At 31.2% G+C, this 25,028-nt stretch overlaps 1 long non-coding RNA gene across 1 annotated transcript; it reads right to left on the bottom strand.

The window, feature by feature from the left end:
* Positions 1-2,320: 2,320 nt before the first annotated feature.
* On the bottom strand, positions 2,321-15,044 carry LOC146994246 (uncharacterized). Its single transcript, XR_015043855.1, has 3 exons — positions 14,926-15,044; positions 3,934-3,997; positions 2,321-2,668 (listed from the first exon to the last, which is right to left on the bottom strand). It is a non-coding gene; the product is annotated as an uncharacterized LOC146994246 (long non-coding RNA).
* Between the last annotated feature and the right edge of the window lie 9,984 nt (positions 15,045-25,028).

The following is a 25,028-nucleotide window of genomic DNA, read 5'->3' as shown; positions in this document are numbered from 1 at the left end:
TTGCTTTCATATTTTTTATCTTATACTATGTAAGAAAAATAAAGAATATATAAAGATTAAATTAGCAGCGTAAATTAATTTCCCTTCTCTATTCTAAAAATAGCAACATCTACTGGCACTGCTTCATTTCCATAAAAATCTACGTCATATGACTCTCACGTAATTCTGGTGATGTAAATTAAACTAAAACTCAAGAGGCCAATATATTAATTTTACAGACAGATTGTTGACAAAATATTCAATTTCTTTTTAAGTGAGATATAAGGGATGTTTTCTTGTAAAGTTTGAAGCCATATGACTTTTAGGAAAACCAAGCATCTGATAAATAACGTCTATGGTCCACTGAAACTGCTACGCATCTACTGTGAGCGGTCGCCCAGACTACTTAAAAGGTAAAAAAAAAAAAAAAAAAAAAAAAAAAAAAAAAAAAAAAAAAATCATGATAACTGAAACCATAAAAAAGTGTGAAACTAGATATGTGACCTTGTGGGAGGGGTTTGGGATGGTAGGAGGGAGGAAAGGAATCATTCTCCATTTTTAGAGGTCGAAACGGCGGTTCGAAAACTTCAGCGGTTTCTTATTAGACCACTCACAGCAGTTAAAGCTTAAGCAAGGTTTTCCCCTCTTTTTCACTCAGCTGGGAGGCAAAAGAAAAGGAACGCAATGGTTTCCTGCCTGATTAGGCAGTGGCCAGTTAGAAAACTGCATGACAAAAGCCCAGTTAAATAGAGCAGTGCTCCGCAACCGGTGTGCCGCGGCACACTGGTGTGCCATGAGTAGGATATAGGTATGCCGCAATCAAATACATGTATTTGACATTTTGCAATTTTTTATCATGTATTTAATACACAATGACAATTTTTTTTCCTTAATAATATCTATTTTAAATGTTTTTATATATTTCACTGTTGTGTTGTGTGTGTGATTGTAAGTGTGTCAGCATTTGAATTTTTTCGGCACTTCCTTGATAACTCGGAACCCTTTGGTGTGCCACGAAATTCTAGAAAGATTTTTTGTGCGCCGCAGGTGAGAAAAGGTTGCGGAGCACTTAAATAGGGCACACATTTTCTGGAAATCTAAAATAGCCTTCCTGAAACTGAATAGACATTCTGTAAACTTTCACGAATAATAATTATTATGACTAAAAATGAACAATGAATGAAATTAATTTATGTAAAATCGAAGTTGTCAAAATTTAACTAAATTATTTGAAAGAATGTTTAAATTCACTATTAAAACAGCATTTGTGATAGCATACACACGCTTTCCTAATCATAATAGAATACGGTACTTTCACCTCTTTCGTTGAAATAAAATTTAGGCTATAACTCTCCATACCAAATTCATTATATGCAAAATTTTCTGAATTGTTAAATTACTCATAAATCATTTTCTGTGCAGGAGAAAATTTACATATATTTTATAATCCTTATAATTTTGTAGAATTAAAAAAAGCAGTGTGACCAGCATTCCCTTTTCACCTCCCTTTGTTGGACTTATACGTGGGATACTTCAATCGTATAAGTCCGCGTAAATATAATAACAAAGTTACACGTACATGTATATGTTTTTAATTACTTTACTTTGATTGATTCTTTATTCTTATTATATTTATTACTTTGATTTAAGTTTCTTAAACTGTGGGTCAGGACAATGATATTTTTTTAACTTCTTATAATAATTTTACAAATACAAATTATTTTTACTTAATGTATCTGAAAATAGATAAAGATAAGACAATGCAGACAAAGAAAAAACGAAAGCGTTTCAACGAACTTTCTTATAATAGAAACGCTCACTTTACTTTAAAAATTAATGACCTAAAACTGCAATAGCATATTGCAAGTGAAGAAACTGACAGTTTCACTCACGCATGTGCCGGATCTGCGCAGTACTTATGAGGTCTCACAAAATTTTCTTAAATATTAGTGGGTCCCCACATCAAAAAGATTACTTAAATTTACTGTTAAATTCTTAGTTCAAACGGTCCCTGAGGGACTATTGTCTTCGTTTTGGGTCGAATCACACTGAAAATCCGTTTCACTTTTCAAACTGCTGCCACCAAATATTATCCCTCTGTATTATATTTGAAGAAATTAAATAATGAAGAATCTGTGTAAATGTATGTATGTTTCTCGCATTGTGATAAAACAACAGTACCTAGAGCCATAAAATTTTGAATGACGTAATGCTACTGTGAATATGGGCAACTGGAAGCCCAAATTTAAAATTTGGAATTAGTTTTATTATCGATTTCAATTTTCGATTTTGTAAAACTTTTGTTGTTTAGTTGTCACGTAGTAACAAAAAAGAATTGTTAAAAAATTAAATATTTATTAAACCAGGTTTGAAGTAAATTTCTTAATTAATTACAGCATGTTCTTTGATTTGCTTGAATCGGAATTGCAAATTCTGAATGTGAACAACGGCTTCCATGAATCAAAGGTGAAGACTTCACATCTTTCGAGAAAGATTTATTCTTCGATAATTGTTTTCTTAATACATGCTCTCATAGTCATTAACAAACATGCTGGACTTTTTTTTCTTTCAATAGCTTCTTCATCATCACTACTTTCTTCATCTTCACTACATTCAACTTCTATTGAAAAAGAGTCCCATGTTACTTTTTTTTTCTGCCTCTGATGATACCTCCTTTTTGAATGGCCATCTATAAATTAAAAAAAAAAAAAAAAAATGAGGCTAAAACTTTCCTGACAAAATAAAAATTCTCATTGTGCAAGCTAATATATTACAATCTAAACCAGTCGCACTTCCCAAGCATATTGCTACATGCGTATCAGTTCATTATGGATTGAATATACACAGGAACAATGATGATAATTTTATTTTTTTGGGACAAAAATTTGTCACCAAAACCATCGCCAGCTTCACATAGCTATTTACTTCAATGCTAAGTAAAATGTTTAGAAGAAGTAAAGCCTCAGTGACACATCCACACCACGGAGGAAAATTAAGTAAAAAATGTGTAAGTCATCAACAAATTTTACAGACATAAAGACAAGCTTTGAAATTCATCTATGACTATGTCAAAACTGGCAGCAAAATCTGAGAACATGTCAGAGCACTATACGAATGATTTAAAAATATAAATTCTATCTATAAAACTTGTAATTCTTATTTCTTTAACGTTAGAAATATGTTTAAGTTGCAGGTTTAATTTCATTAAAAATGTGATTCATGACATGAGAAGATAATAGAAGAAGAAAAGAAAAACACGTAATGAACAACTGAATGTAAACTCATTGGAACGTTTTATTTTAGTTCATTGGAAAGTTTAATTATAGCGCAAACTATAAACAAAAATCAGAAACATTTGAAAGTATCTCAGTATGAAGTGTTCTTATGCAATGCAGATTCTCTGACTTACTTTTAAAAACCGATGGGCCTCCAAAATTTCTAAAAACCAAACTTCACCAAATCTATTAATTTCCAGCATAATAATGCTAGCCACAAAACGGACAAACCCCAAAACCTCTTTCTGACAAGAACAAAATAATATCTAATAGACGAATTCCAAATCTAATTCTATCTTAAAATTAAACTTTATTTCCAAACAGCTAAAAACCCTAACTTCAATAAAAATTTTATTAAAATCTTTAGCCAATAAGGGAGCTCGAAACATGTTTGGAAGCCCAATTATCCTAGCACATTTCTTATAACAACTAGCTTAAATTTTAATAATGTCACAGTCATAATTTTAATTATTCCTGATGGTTTGCCACTGAGAGATAAGAATCGCCTCCCTCATTTTCAAGTCATGAGAGATCGTGTAGTTACGCTAGAATAAATCGTGGAAATAAGTTTAAATGAAGTGCAGCAACAAATATGTATAATTTAATAGGACGTATGAGGAAGTCATGTGTCCTCATTAGACATTTTTACTTCTGAGATTTCATAAAATCGTAATATTACCTTCTTGAGAAAAGCTTGTTCCTCAGCCTTCTACTTCAGTCACACGTGTGGATGTTGTTCCAGACTAAATAAAAAAAAAAAAAAAAATGTATTTCAAAGTTAATATTTTATATTGCTAAAGAAAAGCATGTAAAATTGCATGCAGAATTGGTTACCTCTGAAAAGGACAAGTATTTCTCAAGCATAAGGAAAAAAAAAAAAAAAACTGAAGACTTCAGATGAACAATCTCAAAAAGAGTTAGCCATTAAAAATATGTATGAAAAAAGCCTGATTTGTATTAAATTTAGGGAAGGTAATAGCACGAAAATTTTTTAGAATTTAGGACTAGGACCCGTATAGACTGCACCGGGACGCATATAAGCAAAATGTACACTGCTAGGACAACAGCTTAAGTTTGGCCAATGACAATCCAGATAAGGGTCACCATTAACTCCGCCCACATGAGTGACGTCACTTTTCTGACTTTTCTGACGGTTGTTTACATTCTGTTATTCGGCGTTACGAAGTGCGTTGTTTGAATGAAAAACATTTTTACTTTGCAACGTAAATTTGTTCTAGTGACACTATTTTTTAAATTTTCTTTAAAGTATTATTTCCTTACTGTTCCAGAAAGAATATAAATTTATGTCTCAAACATTACAAAATTTCTCACTATATGCGTGAGTGTGTATACACACGCATGCTCACATACATATATTTTCAATATATAATTAATCATATGTGAATTATATCTATCAATATGTGTGTGTTTTATGCATATAAATATGAGTGAGTGTGTGTGTGTATGTGTGTATTCATTTTTCAGAATGTTAGATTTCCTAGCAAATAGTCTACGAAGGTTTTTTCTCTTAATTTTTCCCATCTTCACATTCAGCTTTTTTAAATAATTAAGATTAATGTATTCATATTTAATATTTCTGCACAACTTGATTTATCAATTAAAATGCATTTATTTAATTTTCAATAAAGTGAGATGTTAATTCCAGTAGTATATGATTTTTAATAGTAGAATAATTTCTCTAAAGAAGCTTTTGTTTGTTTTTATTTTTTAATTCCTTTAAGAAAATTACTTAATAATATTAGAAAAACTTAATCTGTTACTCCTTACACATGTCTGATATATGTTAACAGAAAATTTTCATTCAATAGCGTTATAAATTTATTTTAAGCAGTATTTTAATTTAATAAGAACTACTGTTGATAAGTGAATTTCCATTGCTTTCTTTATACATTTAGTTTAAAATTCAGTTTTCAGTGCATGTAATTATTTTCCTTCATGGCCCTCAAGCCCAACAGCACAAGCGGTAAAGTCGCTGAAAATTGGTAGTTCGGTCCGAGGTTTGAATCCCGTGAGTGGGCTGGCAGCATGGGCGTTTTCGTGGTTTTCCCCATGTGTAACATGTATACGAGCCAGTTTTCCTTAGAAAGTCCTCCACGAAGGCATCCCTCCCCTTTGGCAGTTAGCCTTCGAGGCTTTCCCGTAATTAAATAACCTAACCTTCATGGCCCTCCCCACACAGCCCAACAGCGGCTGAGTGGTAAAGTGACTGGAACGCTGATAGTTTGATCTGAGTTTGATTTCAGTTGGACAGGCTGGCTACATGAGCACTTACCTGGTTTTCCACATGCGTAACATGAATATGAGAGTTTTCCCTTAGAAAATCCTCCACAAAGACATCCCTCCCACATAGACCTTGTATGCTTTCCATAATCAAACAAACTAAACCAACCCTCCAAGAAAAACAGCTCCTCAAAAGAAATTCTTCATATCTGTCAAGCAAATGACATTTGTTAATGTAATAAACTGTAATCATACATACTAAATCAAACTTGGAAGTTGTTATTAATTATGCTTACAAAGTACTTAATACCAGATTTTATTGATTAATTTGCATTTTTAGAAATAGTTGAATAAATTTCTGACCTTTAATAAATACAGTGAACCCTCTACGATGACCACCAGCAGTTCTACATGATTTTAATTTTGTGTAAATCTTGTCATTTCAAAAAGAAGATGTTCAGTACCAGAATTTGTATATTGAGGAGCAGTAGTGTTTCAGAAGTGATCACAAAGAAAAAGTTTATTGTGTTAAAATGATAATCTGTTCCTAACTTTTTTCAGGGTTTGATTTGGTTTATGCGATTTATAGCAATTTATAGCTTGAGGGCTATCTGCCTAAGCAGAGGGATGCCTTCATGGAGGACTTTCTAAGGGAAACTGGCTTGTATACACATTACACATGGGGAAAACCATTAAAACATCCATGCAGCCAGCCTGTTCGCGGGATTCGAACCTCAGACCGAACTACCAGTAGCGACTTAACCACTTGACGCTGGTGGGCCCCTTTTTTTGTAGGGAAGGAAGTGTAGGGCATAACATATCTAAATAGTCCATGTTAAGATTTAATCTAGGAAATGAATAATGTTGAAGCTGAAATTAAAATTATATAAATTTGAATATCATGTAGTGTTAATTTCAAATTTCGTTTCCTGTGATGTGATTTTTTTTTAATGTAAAGATCAGGCTCTAGTTTATTGATATATATATATAAACTTTAAATATAGTATGAAGTCTTATATTTGAGTATAATACTGAAAAAGGTTCGACATATGAGAAAAAAAATATATGTTTTCTTCACATGTTATGGAATATTCATCCTTGACTTAAGGGAACGTGAAGTTACACAGTTTTAAATTAAAGTTTACAGAAAAATGTATGATAGTCACAAGTTTGACGAAAGATCCTTTGCTCAAATGATAAAAGGCTTTGGGGAACATAGATGCTAATTAGAGGCTAAATATGAGGCAATTGGCATCCACAAAATTGCAGTGTATTAATTTTAATACTGTTTTAGGTTCTTACATTATCCCTTTGACCGGCCAAGTAGCATGATTTAGTGCCCTTGATTTAGTGATTTTTTCGCCCTCGGTTTGGTTTGGTTTATTTAATTATGCAAAGCACTCGAGTGCTATCTGCTTAACAGGAGGGATGCTTGTATGGAAGACTTTCAAAGGGAAATTGGCTCTTAAACACATTACACTTGAGGAAAACCATGAAAGCACCCATGCATTCGGCAAAATTGGAACCCTGGGCTAAATATCTAGTATTCAGTGACTTTACCACTCAGGTGCTGGTGGTCTGGCCTCGGTTCTATTAAACTAAAATTCATCTATATTTATAAACGGCCTATCAGAAAAATGCACACACTTTAATAATAAAAGAAAATTCGGTTAATCTTCGGATTATGGTAACTTGGTGAAAATTTGGCGACCAACTCTGCTACAGCAACCTGCTAGTTTTTTTTTTTTTTTTTTTTTTTTTTTTTTGGGACGCCATTTTGTTTTCACAAAGTAAATGTTTTTTTTTTTTTTTTTTTTTTTTTTTTTTACTCAACATTTTTTTCCAACAATCTGCTAGCTGAATTACGCTTATGCTAGAACTTTTATGGAACAAAAGTGCTTAATCATGACGAAGATTAGGTGCGAAATTGGGAAAAAGTGCAGAATCGCTTGCCGCGTTTTTACGAATTGCACATACACGGTATCCATGTACATGTCGACCTATTTTCACTTAAAAAAACATCCCAGAATTACACAAAAATGGCATTGCGCACACTCTTGACGTTATCCATGTACACTGCTAAAGTCCTAGCTAGTAACATTTATCACCTTACCAAAATGTCGCCAAACTACCTGTTACCATATTCCAAAGATTAGCCAAAAATTCTTGTGCTTTAGTATTGAACTTAATTTTAATTAAATCATACATATCAGAGGCTATGCTAGGTTTAATAAAAATATTTATGAATATGTACCTGTACAGTTACTTAGATTGCTCAGTCACAGCGGTAGCCATTAACAGCTAGAGTTATAGCACAATACTGAGCAGCTATTTGAATAATGTTTAGTTGATGTGTCTGAGGCGACTGCTGCACATTCTGCCATAATTTTTTGATGAAGGGCCTCTAGCCTAACCGATTTTTTGTACTACACAACATCCCTCAGAGTCCTCCAAATCCATTTTGATTCACTGTCATGTATTACATATATGCGAGAGTACGAACATGTTAAGGAAATATCATACTACATATTATAAAGATAATTCAACTTAGAAACCAATATATAGATATCATCTATTAAAGTTTCTATGTATTTTTCTGATAGATCCTGTATGTGAAGTTGTACGTTTCATTAGTTTCACCTATTAATTAACTTAGGTATTTATTGTACGGAATATCTATGAAACTGAACTGATAAATTTTCATATCTGTTCATTTGTTTGCTTTTCATATATTTTTTAATAGTTTTATTTTTTATGTTGCTTTACATGACGTCAATTTAAACATAAGAAAGCAGAAAAGAAAAGAAATTCACACTGAAACTAAATTTAAAATTAGTCTGAAATGATGTAAAATGAATAGTGTCTAATTTATCAAAATTACATAAGAGGGCAAATAAATAATTAGCATATTCAGATATTTATTATAAGCAAAAATTTTATATTCTTAACAGTAAAAGTGCACATATTACAATGCAATTAATTTATTACTTGCAACCACCTCAGTAGAACTCGTCAAATTTTTAAAATGTGCCAAACTCTAGCAACCATGCTCATAACAATCCTTTAATAGAACAATGTTGCCATTTTTGTATACATTCTTTGTGTTGTATTTCAAGTTTCAACATTTTTTATGAACAAATTGTGATATTTTTTGCCTTAATTTTAAAATATGCTCTTTCGAATTTATCAACAATGGAAAAAACTACAGTGGAAACTCTACAGGAATACAAAATTTCTAAAAGAAAGAAAAAGGAAATGCATTTGGTAGATAGCCGATGCTGCTGAAGTTTGTGTAATGCCGAGTCTCAGGAATTATTTAATTTTTTTTTCCAAGCAAAAACCAACCGCTTGGGGAAAAGAATAGGGCAAACCAATTACAGAAAGATTTGGAGATGAACGTGCTTTATTTCCTAATTTAATAATTAAAATTTATATTTCAAATTCTAAAGTATGTTTTCTTTTCATAATTTGATAATCTTAGCCAACTTATGATAGATATCAATAATTTGGGTATCTATTTAAGAAAAGTGAAAACCATCAACTTGCACCCAATGAATAATTTTTACATTTTCATGTGTTAAATCCAAATTGAGCTAAGGTGGTTGTGTTAATCTGTAAGTATCATTAATTTTACAGGCAATACACTGCATTATTTTATATACTTTAATATTTAGTTCGCGCTGAAATTATGTAGTGGCAATAATTTTACTTAAGAGAGAAATTTTTCAATATTACAAGTTTACATTATGGTTAATTTTTTTTATGTGATAAAAAGCAGCATGTTAAAAGTTGGAGTTCTTAAATTTTGTGATAGTACTAAGTATTATATTTTAAATTACTCGATGACTAATCCAGAAATAAATAATTTAATTCTGTATACTCGAAGAAAATCATTTCTTACTGGCATAAAAATCAGAATTTTGAAACAGTAGTAGAAAAATCATTAAAAATACTTAGTTTTAAAACTCGAATGTAATAAAAACAGGTTAGCATGAAATGTCTGAATAAAAGATAAAAATGTCAACATTCACCAAATGCGTTGGTGAAAGATCGAATATTGCACTACATTCTTGTACTTTCAGACACTTACCGGTGTATGTCGACAATCACAGATATGCTCTGGTGTAGGTCAAAAAGAGAGGAGTATATGTACATGCTGTCATTGCAAAAGGAAGTGTTCCATAAATAAATGCAGTTGTAAAAGCAAGGACCTCTTGTGCAATTCAAAGGGTAATAATAGTTTATGTTGTTGCAATAAATAAGATTGGAATCACATAATTTATAAAGTTTTTAACTTCTATTATTTTCCTTTCTCATTTTGAATGTACTGTGTTTTAAGATCTTATTTTAAGTCTCAAGTGCGTTTTTACGAGACTGAATTACGGAAGAAAATATAATATTCTTATATGTTCAACATTCGCCATTGGCACATGGTGAATGTCGACATTTACCGGTGTAAGTCAGAAATAAGAGTATTTGCAAAATATTTCGGACATACACCAAGCGACTATTGTGAATGTTGACATTCACCGGTGAATGTCAACATTTTCCAAATTTCGGTGTTTCACCGTAACATATATACAGTCATTCTTATGTAAAATAAATGTTACACGATTTCTTAGACCCCCTGCTTTTCAAACTTTATCTATTAATCTGAGAATTTGATTATTTCAGTGTAGTAAATAAATAAGTTTTAATAAATGTGTTATAGACGTCAATATGTTTGTTTTTTGTAACATAAACTTTGAACATTTTAATTAAATAATTTTTCATCAATAATGTGTGCATATATTTTACTTATGATGAAGAGAATTAACATTTAAAAAAGGAAATATAGACTGAAAGTATTTTGTAAAAGAAGATATTGGAAAAGGAAATTATTGCAATTCATAGAACTTGTAAATGAATAAATGTAATAATTAGTATCATATTGTTCTTATTTATTAACCCCTTAACTGCCGCGGGCGTATATATACGCCTTGCTCAGCCGATGCGTTAACTGCCCCAGGCGTATATATACGTCCTTCCAAACTGCTATCATTTGCTTTGCGCTGCTACACCTAAAATTATTCGCAAAGTTAACGCATCGGCTGCGCATCTGGGCGCATCTGGGGCAGTTAACGCATCGGCTGAGCAAGGCGTATATATACGCCCGCGGCAGTTAAGGGGTTAAGAATGGATATTAAATTATTGATAATAGAATGGACTTCTAAATGTGAAGCACTTATGCGAACAATAATACTAATTCATAACATTCTGATCTTGATTTCAGTACTTAATGTAAAGCATTATTGACAGCTTAGTGGAACTCATATTAAATAGTTACAGTACAATCTTAAGTCCAATGTATTTATTACAAGATAATGAAATTATAGTCTGGATTTTAATTCAAAACTCTTTTCACAATCTTTAAAAGCCCAATTATAACCGGTACTTTTCTGTTATCGGGACAGGATTCAGACATGTAATGTATGTATCCATGAGTGGTTTGGGTTTCATTTTAGTTTAGTATGGCAAAGAACACTAGGTCTATCTGCCTGTGGGAAAGGATGCCTTTGTGGAGGACTTTCTAAAGGAAACTGGCTGGTATACACTTTACAAATGGAGAAAACCACGAAAACGCGCATGAAGCCAAAGAATTTGCCTGGATTCGAATTCAGTGTTCAAAGATTTTACCACTCTGCCACTGGTGGGCCTATGCACGTGTGTATAAGTGTGTGTGCATGCACACACGTAACATGAATACATCCATCCATCCATACAAAATCTGGTTCCGAAAATAAAATAGTACCTTTTAACCATATATCTTACAGTTTTAATTAATTTTATGTACTGTCATCAATAATACATCTTATTAGATACATCAATGCATCTTATTATCATTAATTTCTTACTAACAATTCAATTTCAATTGCCATGAGTTAATGCATGACTCGTACATATATAATATATAAGTTGTTTCAATATCAAGATCACAATATAAGTTACATAGCATATTTACAATAATTATTTATTACTCATACATGTAATGTATAAAATCAGGCAATAAATTGTAAAAAAATACTTTTAATGAAATTGGAAATAAATGAAAATATAATAATCTGCATGTCATTACAATTTTTAAATGAACAAACTTCACAGTTAAAAATACATACTAATGTAAGAAAATCAATATTAAATGCTTTTTCTCAAAAGAAAAAAAAAAAAAAATTTGCCTGTTCAAGACATATTTTATCAAGTCCAACCATCAGTGGAAACCCAGGTAATCAGTCTTTAATACGACAAAATGTGAAATTTGAAATACAACTTTAAGTTATTTTTTTTAATCCATTCAGTTTTGGCTTATGTAAGTTTCACTGTATTTAACTAGATGTAAAGAACTGTAAACACACATTCACACAATTCACTTGAAGGTATGTTTCCAGGAAATAAAAGTATACTTATTGGAATCAATTCAACATTACACCTTAGAACACGTAATGATACCTCATTGTTAGACATTTTCGATACTCTTGAAATAGCATAACATATCTTTCTAAATTCAGTTCTTGTTAAATTATGTTCAGCATTATTTAGCATTTGCAGATTTATAACTAAATTAGATTTCAGTAGGTCTATTACACTAAGCACTTACAGTTATTCACTATTATTTTCTTAACATTTCAACAAAACAATGAACTTCCTTTCTAAGAATGCATACTGAACAATGAAAATTCCAAATATTATATATGCTTTATCAGAACTATAATGTCAGTTAATAGTGATTTTTTTAAATTGAATTTGATTAATTCAAGCAATTCACTTGAAGGTATGTTTCCTGGAAATAAAAGTATACTTATTCAATTCAGCGTTACACCTTAGAACAGGTAATGATACCTCATTGTTAGGCATTTTCGATAGTCTTGAAATATCATTACTGGTAGTATATCTTACTAAATTTTGTTCAGCATCATTTAGCATTTGCAGTTTTATAGCTAAATTAGATTTTAGTAGGTCTATTACACTAAGCACTTACAGTTATTCAGTATTATTTTCTTTACATTTCAGAAAAACAATGAACTTCCTTTCTACGATTCCAAATATGATATATGCTTTACCAGAACCATAATTTGTCAGTTAATAGTGATTTAATCTTCATAGATAAGCATATCCAACAGTCTTCAAATATCAGAGCATATCTTAAATATATTCAGTTATTAAATAACATGTTCATCATTTAACTTCAGTAGTTTCACAGCTAAATTACACTCCAATATGTTCATTAGAGTGGACACACTTTTTCATCTTTTATACTCTTTACATTCTAATAATGAAATGAAGTTTATTTCTAAGAAAGCATATTGATTTCTTAATCAAAGCACAATTAATGTTGTAAATGTTCAGATAGATATATGTGAAATGTATTTTAAGGATTTCTTGACACACACTATGTCAATTCATTGCAATAGTTACTGGTGGCATTTTGATTCAAAATATTTACTGCATTAATTACTGACACAAAATAGCACTTGGATTCACTAACTTAACATTAACTTCACTTGGTTTAATTCCCGCAGGTACATTTTATATAGTAGATGATTTAAGTCATTATCACTTAAAAGTTTCTGATTATCAATATGCTGAATAATTTGTAAACCACACTTTACATGCATCTTCCAGCCATCAGTAACTTCTATCTGACTAGACCTAATTTTGTATTGGAACAGTAGAATAATCCTTAATATTCCGAAACAAACATTAAATCGGTTATATACAGATATATACGCATATATATACACTTTTACTCCGGAAAACTAAATGTACATTCAAAAAACGCACTTCGTAACTCTGAACAGTAGAATGTAAACAAACGTCAGAAATATGACGTCACTCATGTGGGCGGAGTTAATGAAACCCTCATCTGGACTGTAATTGGCCAAATTCAAGCCGTTGTCCTAGCAGTGTACATTTTGCTTATATGCCACCGGGACGCCAAATGCCTCACACTAGCTGTGGATTGTTAAATATAAGTTTGTGATTATGTTTCCTCAAATTGGCAATAGATGCCGGTAGTGTTTGTTAGTAAAACGAAACTGTGATGTCATAATTTCGTCTATGGTGTTCGTCAATATACCTTGTGTGGAATAACGCTCTCTGTTTATTACTTTAAATTCGATCCAGTCTGATTTATTAGAGACTTACATATATTAAGATACAATAACACGCCGAACAAATATTAATTTAGAAGGTCAAACTACAAAAATCAAAAGTCAGCGTTATATTTTCAAAGTTTCACAGAACTAGTTTCAACGGTTTTAGCGAACCATCATCCTCAGCTGCAAAAGCTCAAATGGATTGCAGCTGAGGATGATGGTTGGGTAAAACCATCGAAACTAGTCCTGTGAAAATTTTAAAATATAACACTGATTTTTTTGTTGTTCGACTTCTAAATTAACTTGCATATATTTTGTTTATGGTGCCTTCATACCGGGATTTTTACGAACCAGAAAAATCGACAGAGTAAATATTTTGAAAATGGAGGGTGTTCTTGAAAATTTGAAAAAGAAACGATCGGTTGTAATGATCGGATCAATTAACTATGAACTGATTGCCAAAGTCGAAACGAATTTAGCAAATAATGTTCCGCTAAGGAAAAAATTGGAACAACCGGGGATTTTTATAAACAGTTAATTGAAAAAATCATTCAGAAATCGAAACGAAAGTAACTTCGGAGGAGATTGTAAATGAAGTTATGCTGAGTCAAGAATACCAGGATAAAACTGTTATATGGAGAGGAAGAATGCAACAATTTCTGAAAAAGAATTCGGAATCTTCTAGAACAGTTCATCAGAAAATAAAGGCTAATGTTGCACTTCCAGATGAATCGAAAGCAGTGAAGTTACCATGTCTGCAAATCGGAACTTATTACGTAGATTCGTGTAAATGGTCGGACTTTTGCAACCAGTTCGAAAATACAATTCGCAATCATCAATAAACTGAAATATTTGCGTACCTAAAATTTTTACTTAGCGATAATGCTCTAGCTGCCATTTCCGGTTTCGCTTTAAGTGACCAGAATTATGATTCCGCAATAGAAATACCGAAAGAACATTTTGAAAAACAAGATGTTGTCATCACTTGAACCAGAGGGGAACATTTCAAATGTTAAAGCACTGCGTAAACTGTACGATGAAAGAGAACAACCGAAAGTTCCAACTGCTTCAGCTTTGTCAACGATGTATATTTTGTGATAAAGAAGACCATACGAAATATAATCTAACTAAACAAACGTTGTGTGGAATAACGCTCTCTGTTAATAACATTAAATTCTATCAAGTCTGATTTATTGCAGACTTGCATACATTTTGTTTAGGGATAAGCTTTCAGTATCTATATATTTACTCAACATTAAATCATAAGCGTATGCAAGAAATATAAATTTCATTCTTACCTGCACTTGATATGCACTAGCTGGTGGGTGCTGCGGACGATTTGCCGAAGTTCGTGGATTCCTTGCGGTATGTACTGGAAACACTGGCAGGAGAAAGTAGACAGGGGCTCTCTCCATCTAGAGGATAAACGCAGAACAATGGCATATATGCAATTATGCACCATATAAAAAAATATAAGAATTTTTTATCAAAAATTAAAACAAATTTCTTAAAAAAAATTGTTTACGTTTAATTTAGTAAATCCGAATTTTCATTGATTGAAATTCAATTAAATAATAATTCAGAAGTCAAACAACAAATTGTGTCTTTATTTATTTTGTCTCAATTAAATAAGTTGAAATTTTAAATTATAATTCGTAATTAAACTGTTTATAAATGAAATTGAGGGCATGGTTGGTAGTGCGGCATAGTGACCGAAAAGATAAACACGGACCAACTGAACAATGAAATCCACGCAATTATATAACCAGTAATTATATGACCAGTTATCACCACTGGTACAAAATTTATTCGTTATGATAATTTAATTTAACTTTTAAATTACAATCATGGATTGCATGTAATAAACTGAGTGATTAAAAATATACATTTCTTAATAATATTATTAACATTAACATAGATTAATTTAAGAAAAATACTTCTAACCCTGTGTATTATTGCCACTGGCATAGAATTTACTCGTTATGCTAATTTAATTCGATTTCCTACAATTTGAAATTTTTTTTATTTGCTTGTAATAATAGAATCTAAGACACTAAAGTAACATATCCTAGTTTTAAATGCATTTATGAACCTCTAGTAAATTTCATTACTCATAACATAAGGATTCATTTATGGCAGTGTTTCAAGAATTTATCTTAGCAATAGAGATGTTCATAATGTGCATTATAAACTTGGTTATCTAAAAATTGCTAATGTGCTTTACATTCCCAGTTCATAAGTAGAAATGAAAATTTCCAATAAAATCGAATTTAAGTACCTTAAGAGTCTGAATCCAGTAAATTAAATACAGAGACAACTGGTGGCAATAAATGCAACTCACCACCAAACTTCCGTAAGTGCAAATCCAACGCAATATGCGCTTCTCCCAATGACGCAACGCACGAATGGAAACAGGGCTTAACAGAATTCTCCTACTTAATATGCAGATGCAAAAAATATAATGAAAGCCATAGTTTTTCACTGCATGATATAATAATAAATGCATAGGGGGGGGGAAATGCATAATTTAAGAGAAAATAGCGAATTTCATCTGCTTTTGTAAATATTATTAACTTTTTGAATGTTATAAATGCTTAGCTATGAGATATTCTCTTTTATATCTTTCAGCATATCAACAGAAAAATTATTTTAGAAATAAAATATATCTATATATATAATTGTTACCTTAACATAAACAGAAGTTGGCGGGCCTAGGTTCTGATTAATAGCTGGAGAGCCTGTTCCTTCACCCTTTTTTCTTGAATGCATTTTCCAAGTCATCTAGAAGAGAAACCAAAAAAACAATTGAACAATGAAAAATATACAAGGCAAAACATGCTGGTATGAATTTTGCACATAGATAGATGATTTTAGTGGAATTACCATATTTACTCGCACACTAGTCGCTTTCTTGTAAGAGTCGAACCCCCGTTATGAAGCAGGAAAAATCTTCAAAAGCGAATTACATTTTGTAGTAATTTTTCCCTCATAAGAGTAGCACCAAGACTTTCACAATGAAAAAGTGCGACTATCACGGGAGTAAACACGGTATATGTAAATTGTAATTTTCTCTGCACGTAACGCGAAAAATCTAAAGAGAGAAACTATAGTGGAAAAGTAAGAATACAGGGCAAGTCCATTTAATGTTATGTAAATGTATAAATGTGATGTAAGTGTATAAAAGTGATGAAATCATCACATTTATATATTGTGTAAATGTGATTAACCACTAATGTATATGACCTACTATGGAATCTCGTGGGTAAGACTGCTGAACATTGATATCTGAACAAACTCCATATTCTGGCGAACAAATTCATTGCATGGATGCTTCCATGGGTTTTCCCATGTATAACATAAACAAAGCCATATCCTTGAAGTATCCATGAAGGCATATTTTCTCCTTCACAGCCCAGCAGATAAGACACCTGAGCACTGATGCTTCAGTCCAAGTTCAGATCTCAGTGACCAAACTGGCTGCATGCACGTTTTCATAGATTTCTCCCTTGCGTAACGTGAGTACAAGCCAATTTAGGTCAGAAAGCCAACCATGAAAGCATCATTTAGTCAGGGAATATAGACTAGTATACTTTAATTTAATAAATCCCAATCTCGTTTGAGCAGACCGTTCATATCTTTGCCTAAATCTAAAGTACAGATATTAAAAATCCTATTCTACATATATATTTAAAATATATATCCAGTAAACAGAATATTATTTTTTAATGTTTCTTATAAATTATTAGGCATATATCTAGAGATAGACAGATAGATGAAAGCTATGTAAATCCTTCTGGATCCTCTCCCCGACCCCACCAACAAGGCCAACATATTTGTCAGAAATTTCCACTTTTAACAGAAAGCATAACAAGTCCATTCAATGTACATTTGTTCATGTTGCTCTTAATCAATTTTAGTTTATAAAACTTTCTGCACTAACAGCATTTATAAGAATTTTTTGAATTTAGGAGAGGTTGTAAAGACTAAGGTACTGACTAAGGTTCCGTTAATAATCATTTTAATATTATCTGAGGACTATTTCTTTGTATATAAAGAGTTCATCTCATTTCTAATTCTAAAGGATAAATATGAGATTTATTTCTATAAGACACTAAGAGCCATTTTTCCTTTAAGGCACTTCATGAAGGCATCCCTAATTCTTAAGCAGATAGCTCTAATATTCATTGGTTAATTTTTCCCCGAGCTTTCATTCGTGGTAGCAGAATTGGCAGGTTGCATAGATATGTTTGTAGTTTTTCCACATGTTACTCAAATACAAGCCACTTTTTATTTATTTATTAATTTTAAAAAATTTCCGAGCCATGAGTATTTCTTCACATCTCTGTTGTAATAAATTACTTGATATTTATGTTCTTGTGCATTAGAAATCTGTTGGTTATGCTATATTACAAAAGAGATCTCAGATTATCCTACAAAAGACTTCTGTTTGTGTAACGTAAGAACGGTCCCACTAGGTAATTATTAAAAGGAACGTAAATAAAGCACTGAGAACGGGCAAAGATACGGAAGCCACAAATATGGAAAACTAAAAAAAGTTTACTGTTACGTAAAATCAACTGACACAGTTGCAGGAATAACTTTTTCAGATCGAGATGAATCTTCGTGAAGTTAGAACATTGCACACATATATATCCTAGTGCCTTATAATAGGCAATGTCTGTTTTCCAATACCAGTTTTTGGCATTTTTAAAAAACTTTCAGTGAACTACGTACCATGCTTATGACTTAGTAGTATTCATTTCACTGATTTTGTTGCATTTATCACTATTATTTGAATTTATAATATCCCAGCTGTTCGATATCGTGAGAAATCCTGTATAATTGTCTACGAAAAATTTAAATATTTCTTTCAAATAGTTTAGTTCGTGTTTACGTTTTGCATTTTACTGTTAAGATACGGGTACGATAAACTGGCAGCATGTTGTTTATAGGAAGAGTATAAGTGACATGCTTTCAATATCTTCCTTTCGTCGTGCAGATCAATGTGCACTATCTAAAAGTAAAAACTAATTCCTGTTGCACTAAAGACATGTCGCAGTTTGTAACTGATAAAGAATACTATACATAGTTGGCATATCTACTATCGAAATGAGACCATTACCTATGTAAACATAACTACACAATGAAAGGAATATATTGAAAGTATGTCACTTATAATCAAACCAATAAACACATTGAAAGTATTTTTAGAGCTGGATGAAAACTAAATTGGAGAACCCAGCCGGCAGAAATTACCAAAGGAAAACAATTTAAGAAAGATGACTAAACACAGGAGAAAAAAATCAGAATCTCTGTGCAAGCTTCGCTCTTTAGATGCCCTGTATTCCGTTGTGTTTAACGTTCTTAGTGATTTGAAGTGATAACTAGTGATTGTGCTTTATCATAGTAAGAAGAGTTCTACGAGTACTTTTGTGAAAAGTTCAAGAACCGTAAAATATTTCTTTTGGAAAAATAAATTTTATCAAGCTATCACCAGTTCGGTATGCTTACAATACATTACGAACACCGAAATATACGTTTGTAGCTCAAATAAATTACAGTGGATGAAAATGCTTTCTCCTTGTTCTATAGAATTCATCCTTTCGAAAGCTAGAATTAAAATGTATTAAATAAAAATGCTCTGTCAAGTACTGTTTCTAATGTCACAACACTTAATAATAACTAACCTAAAATGAGTAGCAGTGTCATGTCCCAGATTTTATTTTTAAAAGAAAGAAATGGTGTCCGTTTAACAAAATAATTGATTTCTGGAAGCAGTTACTTTATATGTTTCATATATTTGACCCATTAATAAAAATAAACATATATGGAGACATATAAGCAAAACAAATACAAATAACTACTTACAGTAATCCTCTGTTCTGCAATCGAGAATGAAGGAATAAATTCAGGAGGTGTATAATTCTCATACATTGAAGCATACATTGTGGGAAAACTATAAAATAAAAACAAAATTAATCAAAATCTACAGACTTCTGCACATGGAAATTTAAGTACTTTTAAGGACCTTTAATGAAAAAATTTAAGAAACCAACAACAAATTGGAATTGAATAATTTCAATTAAAGATATAGCTATGCCTGAATTTTACTTTTGTGATACCATCCTAAGAATAAAATAGATTCACAGGTAGAATAAACTATTATTATAATTTAATAAACATAATTATAAAAAAATTAGTATAAAATCAGCTTTATAAAATTTATCAAGTATAGTGTTAAATATTTTGCCCTTCTAATAGTTGGGCATTTTTAAAAGAACATTAGTGACATTTTGTTAACATTTTACTAGCAGTTAGCTTTTCTTTTTTCTTTATGTTTCATTGTGTCATGTACTTGCTCAGTTTAGCGGTTTAATAAATAGTGGGGAAATTTTATATCAAAGGGCACAGGTTAAAATGAAAAGTAAAATCCTAACCAGCATGATTCACTACAGATCACTGGCTGTTGCCACCGCTGCTGCTTATCTAGAGTGAGGCCTGCTGATCAGAACAAACCTGAAAGCGTGATGTAGGCACGGTTGGCAAGTTTTGAAATTTAGTTGTGCTCTGCCCGTCTGAAGCAGTTAGTGTCACAAATTTGTGTAGCGTTCCTGTAACCCAGTTAATATATTTTAAGGTTCCAAGAAGTCACTAAAATAAACAGAGGTTATTAATTTTGTATTATTTTATGTCTCATTGGGTGCCAATAATTAAATTTGACATTAATTTTCAAATTTTTGTGCTGTATCTTGTGACAATGGTCAAGATTAACGAAAGGCAATAATTCATCTCAATATGCAGAGATAACTTTTAAGGGTGACCATTTAATTAGAAATAATTATAGCAAGTTAGATATTTCTAGTTACTATGCATTTATCAAATCAAAATCTACTAACATGTCACAGGTTAAAATTTATATAATTTATGACATTGATTCTTAAAACATATTAAGATAACTACACATTAAAAGCTTAAAACCTTTCGAGACATCAATTTCCTTCTCTTTAAGTCTCTTTTCTAACAATTAGAAAATTGTTTTTATTATGGAAACCAATATTCCCATTACTTCCTGCCTGTTTTATGTCATAATTTACCAATCTCTCGACTATATACCTATGAGGCTTTACTTGATCTGATAAATGTTAAGTAGTCCAAAACCCTGACGGACATGAAGTAAATTATCGCTATGTCTGAAAGTAACTACAAAGTGAGATAAAGGTTTAAATAAACTTCTTATTTAAAAAGACCTTAGAACATAAAGGCATGTTCTTATCAAAATCGTAAAAACAACCCTGTATTTAGCGTAGGCAAATTCTTATGCTTGCAAAATCAACTACAGCTTCTGGTGATCCAATTAAACAGGAAAAGTCAAATTCAAACTAAAAATGTGGACTAGTATTCAAAGACTACACAATTTAATCTTTTCTAAGCTGGCTCGGTAACACGTAGTATCAAACTAGTAATTCATTGCAGCGTAGTTATCATGTAACAAATTCAAATACGGCAGTGATCTTATGTGGCAATGCCGGCTCATCCATACAAAGCATAAGATACCTTTCTTTCAAATTCATTTATTCATTAACAAACTAGGTCATTTGAAAGCAATAAATACAGTATCATTTCAGTTATTAATTACTAGCTGAATTTACAGAAATCCTCTCTCTCTATATATACACATATATAAAGAAGGGCATCTATATGTTTGTGTGTATAATTCATACAAATTTCAAAGTTTATCAAAATTTTTTCTACACACTTGACCTTCAAAACAACAGGAAGGTGATTGTCAACTTAACATATCATAAAACATGGCGCTTATATTAAAACATTGCAATCGCAGGAACCGATCTTAGTTTCATAATATCGTATATCGTTGTTTCATTCCTGCTCTTAGGGGTAGTCATAAATGTTAAGCAAGAAATATAACCTTTTTTTAAAAAATTAATATTAATATTTTTAAATATTGAAATCACATCCTCCATTTTAGGTTTACATCATAATTGCTGCATTCTAGCAGTTTTTACTACAGCCCTTAGATGGTACCGTGTTCATTTTCGCTTTAGAAAAGCACAGAACCTTTCGTCAAAATTTAAGTCGACACTCTATTAATTTTTCATGATGATTTCAAAAACAATGAAAAAATGGTCCGGAGTGGATTGTGATTTTCTGGAATAATATGCAACTGATAAAGAAAGCAAGAATCAGCACTAACTAAAACCGTTACATGGTGCTATATTAGTTCTACAATTTTACTTGAGCTTGGTCATATTTTACACATTTAATTTAGAAGCAAACTAAATTACGTCTACCTCAGATTTTGAAGAAACTACCACCATCCCCTAAAGATAGTGTTTACACTCTGCTTAAAGCGAGTACTTAAGCTAGTAGCAAAACTATACATTGAAGAGATTGGAATTTGCTGTTAAATTTGCCCTAGAAATAGAAAAAAAAATCATTCTTGTTATAAAAACATGGCACAATTATAGCAGACCCCCTGAATAAAATTTGAAAAATATATGTCATTATCAACTATATTACCTTTAGATTCATATTTTTAATTTATGCCAAAAGCTTACTAATATGAAGGTTGCTGTAACTCATGTATAAATAAATATTTAAAAGCAGTTATGTTGAATTAACAAGGGAAAAATTTAAGTTATGATTTGTTAGAAACTTAACACAATTTTCGAGATTAAATGGAAGACATACACATGGAAATGTCGAAATGTTCGTCATTTATTGGCATTCTATCATTTAAATGGCACTGTGCAATGAAATGAGTTTTCTTTGAAATGACTAAAATTTTGTATCCAGTTTTCTTTTTCACGATTTTTATTTTTTTAAATTTCATAATTAGTTGACCAAACCTGTTTAAATAATTAAATCATCAAAAACTTGACGCATATTTGTTGTACAATTTGTAGCAGTTTAATTAATTTTTCATTTGAGGCTTCTATTTCAGACCATTTTAATGTACTGTTGTCTATTCAAATAAAAGATACCAAATTGTTTTCCCATCGCTCAGTATAAGAAAGACATCAATCAGAAAGGTTGAAATTCTTGTAAGGTTGTCTTTTTTCAGATGCGTCATTTTTTCCATGTTCTACGCGTTCATGTGCAAGAAGTAGGTTCTGTTTTGAAAAACGTTCCTCACAATCATCACATGTAATACAGCAGATGCCAGCCTAATACTCTTGCGAAGCCTAATACATATATATACTCCTTTTTTTATATTTGTTAATGATTTGAAGCTTATTAATTCAATTTTTACTAAGGTAGCTTCTTGCCCTCATAAATAAAAAGATCAATTATAGCCCATTATTTTTTCATTTACGATTTCAGTTTATTTTATTTCATTCACTGTTCTCGCTCGATTTCACACATTAGAATTTAAGAAAGTCTAAGAAATCTAAATAATTTTTTCTAAAGGAATTGACAAAAAACCTATAACTTGCACTTTAATTTGTTCAATCTTACTCTCTTCATTTTGACAAATAGATGTTATTGCAATGCAAAGATGCATAAGATTTTTCATTTGTCTTGAATTTTGTTAAAATACTATGCTCAGTATTGCGTAAATTAATGTTTTAAGAATTGTATTACCTCGACTGGAATATTAAAAATGGAATTGATTTTCCAGGTCCCTGGGCAATGAATCGACTTCAAAATTTCTGACTCTACTCATGTGTACCCTATTATTTGCATCCAGAATAAAATCAAATGCGTATTATGAAAATTTTGTTGTAATAGCGTATCAACATTGAGCTTATCACTGCTGAACAAAAAACGGGACAATGCAATTGCACAAATGGGATAAGAGACAATTATGAAAAGTGAATTTACACCCATTTTGATTGATGTTTTTCTTATACTGAGCTATAGGAAAACAGTTTTGGTGAGGTGGTATCTTCTATTTGAATAGACCACAGTAAATTATAAGGGGCTGAAATTGAAGCTTCAAATGAAAAGATGAAAAAAAAATTGTTTGGGGCGTAAATTTGTTAAGCTTACTATTATTCATTTAATATCGGCAGAGATATAAAAATTTAAGCACACAGATAGAGATAATGTGTACCATACTTCGCCACCATAATGCTATTAATATTAATGTTACTCAGAAATTTTTCTTCTTTCACACTTCTTTATAAAAACGTATTATACTCACTGACACATTTTTGCATCCCAGCAGCTTCACCTGCCTCATTGCTTATTCTAAGTGCTTCCTTTATCACATACTCTTGTAATAAAAATATTTTTTCAACATTTCGGAAAAATCTTAATGCTTCAGTAAAATTTCATATTTGTCTACGATGGGCTATTTTATATAATTAGAATAGATGCACCCCAGTCGAATCAAGGGTCGAAAACCCATTAAAAAACCGTGAACCAAAATTTAAAAAAAAACTAGAAATTAATGAGACAATGCTTAATTAATTAATATAATTAGTAAATAATAAGCAATAAGTATAAATTAAGTAATAAATAAATATATTATGAAACTAATTCTCGGTCACTGCATATACTCCATATACTCGAGAGGTTCACTTCATATACTCGAGAAACAGTCCTTGGTTCAAAATTCGACAATAACTTCGCATTCACATATACAACATGCAAAGATTAGAATTTTAAATAAGCATAAGGCCGCTCAAAATTTCTAAAAGATCTTCAGAAGGAGAAAAAGGCCAGTTATCGAGCTAGTTACGATAAAAATGAAGGTTAACAGTTCGTATAGCGGGTACGAAAAATTCCGGAACATCTAAGTCATTAATATTACAAATAAAATTTTAAAACATTCAGTTAAAAATGCCAAAATCCATCAAAATAGAGAGAATTTTTAGCCATCGAAAGACTGAGAAAAATAGAAAAAAAAATAGGTAATGTCTAAATCTAGTTAGCACTTCCAGGTAAATTTTAACCGAAAATTTCATAAATATCTAAAATAGTACGAATGCTTGTCAACTGGAATGTGGGCTTCCCTAATTTCTGTCATTCTTTGAGCTATGGCACGTAATATATGTCGAAGATGGAGTAATCCCAAAACACGTTATTTATTTATTTTAAAAATTTTTAGAAATAAGTAGATGTTTTACAAACATCTGAATTTCAATGCTATTTTTTAGGCAAAGGAATGCTTTTTTTCACGTCCTTTTCTCGAATCAAAAATTTACACCGAATTTTTTCACTCATTCCTCAAATGGTCGGAAATGCTCCGGTCCTCGTGCTTGGTTCTGCCACGTGGTTCTTTTCTTGAGTTTTTTTGTTCATATTTAAAGGATTTTTAGGGCATAATTTAAAATTTGCAGCGTGTACCAAATTACAATTATAGAAAGCTTTTATCCATTTGTCCACAGTTTTCGATCCATTTATAAAAAAATTGTAATACGCTAGTTTAATAATT

Source organism: Stegodyphus dumicola, chromosome 11 (genome assembly GCF_044657685.1).
Source record: "Stegodyphus dumicola isolate Sdum_Otavi_A_Nest chromosome 11, ASM4465768v1".
Taxonomy (NCBI): Eukaryota; Metazoa; Arthropoda; class Arachnida; order Araneae; family Eresidae; genus Stegodyphus; species Stegodyphus dumicola.
This window is presented reverse-complemented; position numbering and strand designations above follow the sequence as displayed.